An 11,973-nucleotide genomic window follows, 5' to 3' on the forward strand; every position below is an offset into this window, starting at 1 on the left:
AGAAATCTGAGAGCAGACATCGAGATAGACATTTGTCTCAGTGTGTTGTAATTTAATATTTATACCCAGTAAAATGCAATCCAAAGCCAATTTTTAATAAGACAATCAGAACATTTTTATTGGTGGTTATTGAAACATTGTGGAACTTTGTTTTTGTCAGAAAATTCTATTTGCTGATTTTACGCTTTCTAGGCGTTTCAAGTCATTCTGAATTGTTTGACAGTAAAATTGTACAGCAGATGCTTCATGAACGTCTTTTGCACAAATTCAAAAACTTCAAATCTATTCATATAAATTTGTATCTAAATATACGTATCTCATAACATTTCTAAATTATTTTATTTTACAGCAAGATGAAATTATTTATTATATCTTAAGATGGAACTAAAAAGTTTCCTTTCTAAAAACATATCAAAAATTTGAATCTGTTTCCAAACAGTCAATTCTAATCAGACCCAAATGGTTTCAAAAAGTTTATAAAAATGTAATTGTTTATGTTTATATAAATGTATTATATATAAAATATTTATGTATATAAATGTATAATATAAAATATAATAAATAATGTTTGAAAAGATGTTGATTAGATAAATTATTTAGAGCCGTTTTGCCGAATCCTCTTTCATTAATATAAAATAAAAATAAATAGATAAAATAAGTATGAACAAGAGAAATGGTATATCTTTAAAAATTAATTTATTAAAATTATCTTTTACAAAAGAAAAATGTTTTTTTATTTAGGTGAGACAAATTTTGTAGATAATATTAATTTCTCTAGAAATTTTTGTAAAAAAAAGGAAGGCATTCATATTATTATTGAGAAACTTGAGGCTGTTATTGACGACATGGTTTATGAAATGAGAAGGATAAAAGAGTTATGGATTAAAAATAAATTTAAATAAATAATAATTGCACCAGGAACTGAATATTATCCAAAAACGTTTTGCCGAATCCTGTTTTATAAGTATTGATAAAAACAGTATTAATAAAAGTAACGATACCTTCCTTCTTACTATGAGAAAATTATTATGTCATTCACCCACAATTTTCTGTCAACTTTTTTTAGTTTCTTGGTTTATATTAATTTATATATATATATATATATATATATATATAATTATTTGATTTTCGAAGTTAAACTTCTTTAGGCGCGACTAGGAGAAACTCAGGCCAATTCGTCATTGGCCATCGGTGATTATTCAAAACAAGTTGGTACGATTGATTGATATCGCTTTGTCACGTGATATTTTTGATTCAGTCAGTTTTCAGTTTTTTTTTTAAGTAAAACTTGTTTAGACGCGACTAGGAGGTAGCTCAGCGAAAATGCAACGGAACAAATACTGATTTGTTATTGACAATGAATGTGGTCGAGATCGTATTGTTATGTGATATCTTTAATTCGGTGAAATTTCAGTTTTTTTAAAGTAAAACTTGTTTAGGCTCTACCAGGAGTAAGTCAGCAAAAATGCAACGTAAATACGTTACGCCACAAATTTTAACTTGTCATTGGCTATCGATGTGGTCATTCGAAACAAGTTGATACGATTGATCGATATCGCTTTGTCACGTGATATTTTTAATTCAGTCAATTTTCAGTTTTTTTTAAAGTAAAACTTGTTTAGACGCGACTAGGAGGTAGCTCAGCGAAAATGCAACAGAAGTGCGTTACGCCACAAATACTGATTTGTTATTGACAATGGATGTGGTCGAGATCGTATTGTTACGTGATATCTTTAATTCTGTGAAATTTCATTTTTTTAAGTAAAACTTTTTTAGGCACGACTATGGAGTAGCTCAGCAAAAATGCAACGAAAGTGCGTTACGCCACAAATTTTAACTTGTCATTGGCTATCGATGTGGTCATTCAAAACGAGTTGAAGCGATTTGTATTATGTGATATTTTTTATTCTGTGAACTTTCAGTTTATTGAAGTATAACTTCTTAAGGCGTGACTAGGACTAAAACCAAACTAAATTACTTTCGTCTTTAGTATGGGCTCGTGCTCTTACAATGCTTAAATCTCAAGGAATATTTTTGACAAGATAGTATATGAATATTGCAAAACTCATAATCAACAGCTGTTATATGTTGCATTTTTGTTATGGATTAATGGATTGTGCATTGAGGACAAAAAATGGTTCAAAACACGTTCAACAATAAAAAAAAAGAGTGCGCGTAAGGATCACACGCGATTGAAGTAAAACTTTTAATATTGTATGAGTAGGCAATTAAGATAAAAATAAAAAAAACATATTTGAATTTTAAAAATCATTTATTAATAATCACATAACATCAATAACACAGTTTAAAACAACAGCGATAGATTAATTGCTATCATATTTCATATATGATATAATAGGTTTGTGATAACTGAAATGAGAGACATAAATTTTGCTTTGTAAACTATGTACATTTCTGGAGAAAACTGTATCAATAGTCGTGCCATATCTTGTGGTTGATTCAAATGGAGAATTATTCATTGTTATATTAAATTTATTATTTAAAAAATCAATTAATGGTTGAGATTCTTCTGAACGAAAATTGACATTGAAATCTCCAGGAATAATTAATGGTATCTCGTTGTGATTAGTATTTAAAAGTTTTGCACCCTCATTAGAAAAATGAAGTAACTGCTGATGAAGAAATTTAATAATATTTGATACGTTTTTATTGGGAGAAATTTAAAGGACGACTATAATTAATGTTTGATTCTGAGTGTTCACACAGCGGACAACTGCAATATCACCTACTTGTGTAATTTCATTAGGAATATCCAGTAATATTGTTGGCGCAAGAAACTGCATAGGAGTCGCACTATGAAGAGTATCTGAACATGAATGATAGACATTAGGCAGCTACACCACCTGCTCTTGAGTTTGATCGTTTGTATTGAGTAACGCAGTAATAGTTCTGAATATCAATTCGTTCTTCATTATTAATCCAAGATTCCGAAAATAACAAAAACGTACAACGTTGTAGCACTTTATCTTGCAGATCAGGCAAATGAGCTCGTAAACTTTGGCAGTTAAAGGAAAACAATGAAATGTCGTTCAAACTTATTATCTCACTCAATTTTTCTTCTTGTGTTATTAATCTACAAGTTGAAAGTCTTTGGAATTCAGTTTTTAAGTCCATTAATCCTGCTGGCCGTTTTCTTCTATGATACAATTTTTTGTCGTTGTTTTAGAAATGATGAACAATCCATTAATGTTGGTAACTCGTGATAATGCAACATATAGAAGCTGCTGATTATGTGTTTTATTGTATTCATATACAATTTTATCAAAAGTACCACCTTGTGATTTGTGTATTGTGAGTGCACAAGCAGACACTAAAGGAAAATGATTTCTTTTGACAAATATGATTTTATTTCTATTCATTGGAATAGATGAAGATCTCCTGAGAATCGGCACAGCTGTCCTACTGATATTAAGAGTTTGAATATGATGTGCAGCTTTCTTTCTAATTTTGTTACCTATCTTACCAGGAAATTCAAACCATAAACGTAGAAGTTCATCATTATCGCCACGTTCTATGTACACTAATTTTCCTACACAACCATTAGCTAAGCCACCACTCACATCAATATTAGTTGTTATTATGTAAAATTTATTCAGAACTAAAATTATTTCATACGGCAAACCCCCGGTATCAATAACCGATTTTTGTGAAACTGCTGACGAATGTATGATTGTTGATCTGTCGCATGGCAACCTACATAAATATCCGTGGCAGTAGATATTATTTTGTCTTCAACGAGATTCAGTATAAATTTATTATATTCCATGATACATTTATTCTCTAAGAAAAGTCTTATTCCATGAGGACATAATACAGCAACCTCTTCTTTTGTAAAAAAACGTGATTCAATTAATGCAAGTTCATATAGGGTTTAGCGCTCGACTTACGCATGACATGACGGGAGTGGATACTCGCGACATCAGCGCTTACGGCGTCGTAGTGTTCAACTTCACGTTGGCGTTTTCGTTGCATTTGTACGGATTTACACCCGTGTAGCCTAAAGAAATTTTTACACCCATATCGCGCCTAAAGAAGTTTTACTTCAATAAGTTTTGATGATATTTAACTGTTATAAAGTGTCAATATATTTACATTTTTAATGAATTAATAAAACTCGTTACTACTTATCATTTATTTCAAATGATTTCACATGAGGTAACATCTAGTGCAAGAAGTGTTATTTTTCACATCTATTAAAATTCATGAATATATTTACTTATAATTATATAATAACTATGATTACTGATATTGTAACAAGTGTGTAGTTTTTTCTTTATTTCTCGTGCAATTTGTATGAAACTCTCTTCACCCGTCGAATCATCTGATTTTGATCATCAGGATGAATACCTTTTGGTCGTTTCTTGATGTTTTTCTGTTTATAATAGTTGCCACAAATAAAAACCAGCAATTCCAGAATAAAAACCAGAAAACTGATTATCATACAAAGTGCCCATCCGTAAAAAACATACTTCAACTGCTCCATGGTGAAAGTGTTCAAGTGACTTTCCATCTGTCCAGCTGTCCTAATTTTCCTACGCAAATCCTTATCGTAAAAATGATCATCGTATATTTTAACTAAGATACCACTTTCAAATATTTTCATCATAATTTTATCCAATCTGTCGCGATATGGCGAATTTTTAACCACCATGAACGATGTTGGGTAATTTATTACGTTTTCGATTTCATGAATCAACTCACCATTTTGATCATGCGTGTCTAATATTATTTTAGCCTCTATCGAATCTTGAAAAAAAGCTGTGTGTTTATCATATAATAAATATCCTATTGTAAATTCGTCCTGAATCATTATATTTCTGCCTGGAGTGCTTGGGATTTCATTCATAGACTCTACTATGTATGGTACGAATTTCAATGATCTTGGTATTGATAAATTTAAATTGCTGTCAAGAAGTTCATCAAAACTATTGATATCCATGCTTTTTGAGGAAGTCCACAACATTGATATCAGATATCCTTGGAAAAACGTGCTGAAAACTAAGGACGTGAAGGCGACAGCAATCATTAGGATTTTACCATGACGATGGTTTGGGAAGTTTTGACTAATTGTCAACAGCAAACCAAATACAATCAGACATATATTACCAAAACTGATGTTTTTGGATGTACCATCAAATTCTGATCGTATCTTGTTCAACAAGTACCATACAAAAATTAGAATTAAAAAAGCAGTTAAGAAAACAATCCACCACAAGGAAAACCAATCAATTCTATCCAACTGGAATATTTCTGGATATTTAGGAGTAAGGATGCTCACACTTTTTCTAAAAATTGGAAACAGAGTTGTTACTTTACTGTTTTGAAAGTAGTACAAATTTTCCAAGTTGACGAAGATGTCAATTTTTTCTGCTCAAGATAAATCATATATTCATCGATGTCTATTACAAAACGTCTATGAAAAATAAATGTTTGATTGTGATTCATGGTTTTTGCAAGGATTCCACAAATTGTAGCTTCAAAACCGACAAACTCTGCAAAATAATCAAAATTAGTTTGGTAAATACCATATTGGACAAAGACTTACTAATTATGTGTCCAGAATAATTAGTCAAGAATATAGAATATGATGACGTTGGCATCATAGAAATCCTGACAGGATACTGATTCAAATCGAGAACTCTTTGGTCGTAAATTGATTTAATTGCTGTTGCATTTGTTCTGTTATTGACACCAAATTTGTAATAAAGCCCTCTAATGTTGTTTTTTGTTGTCTTAAAAGGATCATAAAAAGACACCACGAAGTGGTGTCCTTTTTGGTAAACCACCAAAACGTTCAGAATTTGATACCGACTCCAAATGTCCACCAACAAATTATTTATAGAAATTTCGTTGGCTTCAAAAATTACAAACACGACATCTGTGCAAAGTTTTTCGGAGACAACTTTATCAAATATGTCAGTAGCGTCGTCAACAGTTTTGGTTATAATCATTTCAATATCAGTTGCAAAATTCTTTTTATAATTTGTCGATTCAGGATCTCGCATGCTGAAATGTATTAATAAAACTATACAATAAACTAGATGTAAGTGGCTTTTAGCCTTGAACTAAGTTGCAGGACTTAATCCATAAGAAGTAAAATTCTGGAAAGAACTAATCGGACAAATGTGCTTTATACAATAGCGTTGTTATGGCAACACTATCTTATGCTTGTTGGTAAAAAAATAAATCTATTTGCTGTGCAATCAGGCGTATTTTACATATAAACAAGCAAGGAAGAATATGTTATAAAAACAAAATTCTAGATAGTGCAGTCTAGGGTTTGTCGGTTTTAAAAAACCGGTTATAAAAACCGCTTTTAGGCGAAAATTATGAAATTCAAAAACCGGTTTTTTAGTGAAAAAAGTCGGTTTTCACTGTATAAATAAAAAATGACAATATAGCTGAATATGAAAGATAGATAAAAGCGTTTTGATATCTTATCATTCTGCAATGTTTCCCAAAAAGGTTTTGTATATATTAATTTAGATTTTTATACCAGTGTATATAATAATTTAAATCAGTGTTATTTCTTCTTGAAGAAGTAACTGCCTCTACTCAAACTTAAAAAAAGAGTTTTAAACCCTAGAGTTTAAAACACAAATAAAAGAACAAAAACTTAGAATTATTTTATCTTGCTTTAAAAACAATTAAGCATAATTTGGTCGCAAATATGTGAGAGTTTTCTCTATTTCAGGAAATTTTGTGAGTAAACAAAGGACTCGTCCAAGTAGCAATTTAGATAGACGTTCTCAGTTTTTTTAAATCATATTCTATTAACAAAAAAAAACAATTAGAATGTTTAAAATTAATTAATTAAAATTGTTTGGAACAGACAATACCTGAGTTTAGCTTAATTGTCTTTAAAACTAAAATTGATATTAACAAGTATGTATCAACATGTATCTAGTACTTTCTTCATTTTTTTTAAATTTAATGAATGTTTTTTTATTTAAAAATGTATTATTTTTATTTGATCGAAATCTTTCCTTTCACTATCATAAAAATATTTTCATTCTTATATGAATAACGAATAATTATTTTCAAAGTTACTTAATCAAGATAAATATTATTTTTAGTTCTACTAATTAAAATTAAAATAATTTTGTTTACTATCCATAAAATTGAACAATAAATAAAATCATTCAAATACTGCTCCAAATTACACTAAATTTGCGGATAAATTACAGAATATTCGAGCAAAAATTTATTTTTTATATAAAATTCGAAAATCGGCTAAAACCGGTGTTTTAGTAAAATTAAAATTCGAAAACCGGTTTTCTAAAATGTCGGTTTTTGTATAAACCCTAGTGCAGTCATCATAAGACTTTTTCTTGTTTTGTTTATGTGTAAAATACGCCTGATCGCACAGCAAATAGAAAGACATCTAATTTGTTAATGATAAAGACCAAAATTTGTCTTCACTAATTATTAGTAACATAAATATTTAAACTCACCTAGTAGTCGTACTATTGAATATACTAAAATCCACTAGTTGGTCACCACGAATTTGGGAACACACTAAAAGATCTTCTAATTCATCACAAATATCTGTGCAATAAATATCAACATTGCGAATTTTAAATGGCTGAAATAAAAATACAAAGAATCATTTAAATTAATATTATATTTATTTTTATTATTACCTCTAGAAACGGTTTTAGAGTTCTCCAAATATTTTCGTGAGATTTTATACGACATTCTGACGAGACAAAAAAATTTGCATTTGGGTTAAATATTAAATAGGCAAGAAAATATAAAATTAATAAAATATTAGACATTGTTGCAATTGTAAAAAATATTTTACTGAAAATGTAATATATGTGGAAATATTGAATTTGCACAATTTCTTTTTTCTGAACGCATGTCAGGTATTATATTAAAATAGATAGTTTTTCTTTATATATATATATATATATATATATATATATATATATATATATATATATATATATTAAAACAATGCAACATGTTCACTTTAATTGAATTCTCTTGTAAAAATATAATTTTCCTTTAATTGCTCTCAAAGTTATCTATTAATTTAAATACTAATTTATAATATATATATATATATATATATATATATATATAACTAATGGAATTATCATCTTCGAACTTACAAGTAAATTTTAAATGATTATTAAAAGATATATATATATATATATATATATATATATATATATTGTAATTCTTTTAACAATCATTAAAAATTTACTTGTGAGTTTGAAGATGATAATTCAATTAGTTTTTCAGATATAAAAATTATTAGACACCAAAATAATTTTATTTTAACCGATTAGTTTCAGAAACCAACTTCATCTGGTATATATATTTATTATTTATCGTTTCATTATCGTCCTGTAAAAAAAATCCATCATCAATTTTCTTGTTGATAGAGCTATTTTTTTTAAATAATAAAACTTCTTGGCACAAAAAACTTGGATTTCGTCCGCTCCATACCCACAAATAATCCTTATCCTTAAAATAGATTAGAATTTTTAAACATTTTACAAAAAAAATATTTTACTGCTGATTCAAATGTTTTTTTTTTTATTTAGTAAATGTAAAGGCGTTATTTGGTTACCTTATTTAGGTAGCTTTTGTTATTCTTAAAAAAAAATATTTTAGTTTTTACATTTGACGAACTATTTAGTTCTCTGTTTTCTATTTTTAATCTAAATTTCCATGTGACAGAATCACCGATTCCGTTTAAAAAATTAATTGTTTACACTGTTACATTGGTGAAAGTTTTCATTACATCAGGAAGAGAATGAATCAACATATTAATAATTCAAAAAATCAAAAACAATTTAAAACAATGTTTTCTGAGCACATTATTAACTTCAAACACTCTTTTAATACTGACCATCTTATAATTTTATTTAAGTACCTTAAAAGATTTTTCGAATCTTGTTTTATCTTTTTAAATTTAGGATTTTTCGTTCCTAATATATTAGCAAGAAACTAAATCAGCATATTCATAACACAAAAAATCGAAAACAATTTAAAACAATGTTTTCCGAACACATTATTGATCTTAAATACTCTCTTAATACTGACTGTCCCATAATTTTTATATGAAGAAAAAAATGTGGACCTTAGAAAATTTTCCGAATCTTGGTTTATCTTTTAAATTTAGGATTTATAGTTTCCAATATATCAGCAAGAGTATAAATCAGCATATATATTTATAACTCGAAAAATCCAAAACAATTTAAAACAATGTTATCTGAGCACATCATTAACTTCAAATACTCTTTTAATACTGACCATCCTATAATTTTATACAAAGAAAAAAATGTGGACCTTAGAAGATTTTCCGAATCTTGTTTTATTTTCTTAAATTAAAATTGTGTAAACAAACGCAGTTCTTTTTGCTTACATTTGGCAAAGCTTTCAATATGTAATTAATTTCTGTAAATCTGATTTCTTATTTTTTATAATTCATATCTGTTATCATGTGATTATTGTGTTGTAATTGTAAAATGTGTTTTTTTCTAGTCTGGTATGTATAATCCCATATTTAATTGTCATATCATTAATTCTAAAACTTTTCCTTATATTGTAAATTTTATTTAGGTGAATGATGAGACATATCTAGTCTCGAAACGTACAAAAAAAATTAAAATAAATATTTCTTCATTTGAAGCATTGACTATTTTAGTCAATAATTCATATATATATATATATATATATATATATATATATATATAAACATATATACATCATAAATTGTTATTCAATTATTAGATAATTTTGAAATCAATTAAAAAAAAATTATATCTTTACAAGAGAATTCAATTAAAGTCGACATGTTGCATTCTTTTATATACGAGTATATATGTATATATATATATATATATATATATATATATATAAGGTAAAACTATCATTTATAATATAATACCTGACATACGTTCAGAAAAAAGAAATTGTACAAATTCAATATTTTCACTAATATTACATTTTCAGTAAAATATTTTTTACAATTGCAACAATGTCTATTAATTTGTTAATTTTATATTGTTTCGTCAATTTAATATTTAACCCAAGTGCAAATTTTTTTGTCTCATCAGAATGTCGTATAAAATCTCACGAAAATATTTGGAGAACTTTACAACCGTTTCTAGAGGTTCTAACTAAAATAATGAGATTTTAAATATTTATAATAATATCTGTAGCGTTTTATTTTAATTTTTTATATTTTAGCCTTTTAAAAATCGCAATGTCTATATCAATTGCACAGACGTTTGTGATAATGTAGAAGATTTTTTAGTATGTTTCCAAATTAGTGGTGTCCAACTGGATTTTGTAATATTCAATGGCACTACTAAAAGCAATAGGTAATTAACTTCCCGTAGGGTAAGTTATTGTAATCGTCCAAAAATCGAAATTGAAATTTTTTGCATTTCTTCACGTTTCAAAGGTTTCTGAACATTTTGGCATGCCTTAGAAAAAATTGATGTGTGCGATGTGTGTGTGTCAATACAATTTTTCGTCGACGATTTCTGGCGCACTGATCAACCGATTTGAATGATCCAAAAAGCATTTGATTCCTATTAATAGGGAGATGTGCTGATTAGTTTTTGGCAAAGGCAGGTCCAGCAGTTACGGAGATACGGAGCAAAGAGTGCAGAAAATAGAAATCGAGTTTTTGAGAGAACGGAGCATCCGATTTGAACGATCTAAAAAACATTCCATTTGTAATGACGGGAAAAAGTGGTGATTAGTTTTTCGCGGAGGCAGGTCTAACCGTTGCATAGGTGCTAGATTTGCATTGAATTTGAATTTCGCATTTGAATATTTCATTACGGTATGGCAAGTTCTAGCAATTTGCCTTAAAGCACGATGCCATACACCACTAGTTTCATTTCTTTATTATTTCCAAAAAATTAGCCTATTTTGAAATTTTTTGTAAAATTTGAAAAATTTGAAAATACTCATATTTTTCAAAAACAATATAGGAAAATTGAAAAATTAGCTTGTTGTAAACTTTTTTGTAAATTTTGAAAATACTGACATTTTTTGAAAACAATATAGAAAAAAATTAAAAATTAGCTTATTATGAATTTTTTTTGTAAAATTTGAAAATTTTTGAACATACTATTTTTTTTTTTTTGAAAATAATATAAAAAATTTACAAGTTAGCCTATTTTGAAATATTTTGTAAAATTTGAGCGTTTTTGAAAATACTCACTTTTTTTAAAACAATTTGGAAAATCTTGTTTTGATTTTTTTTGTATAATTTCAAAATTTTTGAAAATACTGAGTTATTTTGAAAACAATATACTACATAAATTAAAAATTAGCTTGTTTTAAAATATTTTGTAAATTTTGAAAATACTGATATTTTTTTACAACAATAGAGAAAAAATTGGTAAACTGGCTTGCTTTGAAATTTTAGGTAAAATTTGAAAAAATTTGAAAATATTTCTTGAAAACAATTTTTTTGAAAATTTCGTTTTTTTTGAAAATTTTATAAAAGCCTGTAATACCCATTCATGTCAATTGATACATACTACCAAATCTGATTGTCAGCCTCCAAATAGCATATTTTATACTTTTTCTTAGTATCTCCAAAACCGCAAAACCTGCCTTTTGCAAAAAAGTAATCATTTCAGCTTTATGTCAATACAAGTGCAATATTTTTTGAATTATTCAAACCGGATGTTCCGTTCTCTCAAAAACTCGATTTCTACTTTTTGCACTCTTTGTTCTGTATCATCGAAACGGCTAGACCTGCCTTCGCCAAAAACTAATCAACACGTCTCCTTCCTCAATAGGAATCGAATGGTTTTTGAATTATTCAAATCGGTTGATCTGTGCGCCCGTAATCGTAGACCAAAAATTGTATCCGCACGCACACACATCAATTTATGCTAAGGTATGCCAAAATGTTCAGAAACCTTCGAAACGTGAATATATGTAAGAATTTTCATATTCTGTGGTAAAATA

This window comes from Ctenocephalides felis, unplaced genomic scaffold (assembly GCF_003426905.1).
Source record: "Ctenocephalides felis isolate EL2017-DRISC unplaced genomic scaffold, ASM342690v1 CF-g0.4_SCAFFOLD_01170, whole genome shotgun sequence".
NCBI classification, from domain to species: domain Eukaryota; kingdom Metazoa; phylum Arthropoda; class Insecta; order Siphonaptera; family Pulicidae; genus Ctenocephalides; species Ctenocephalides felis.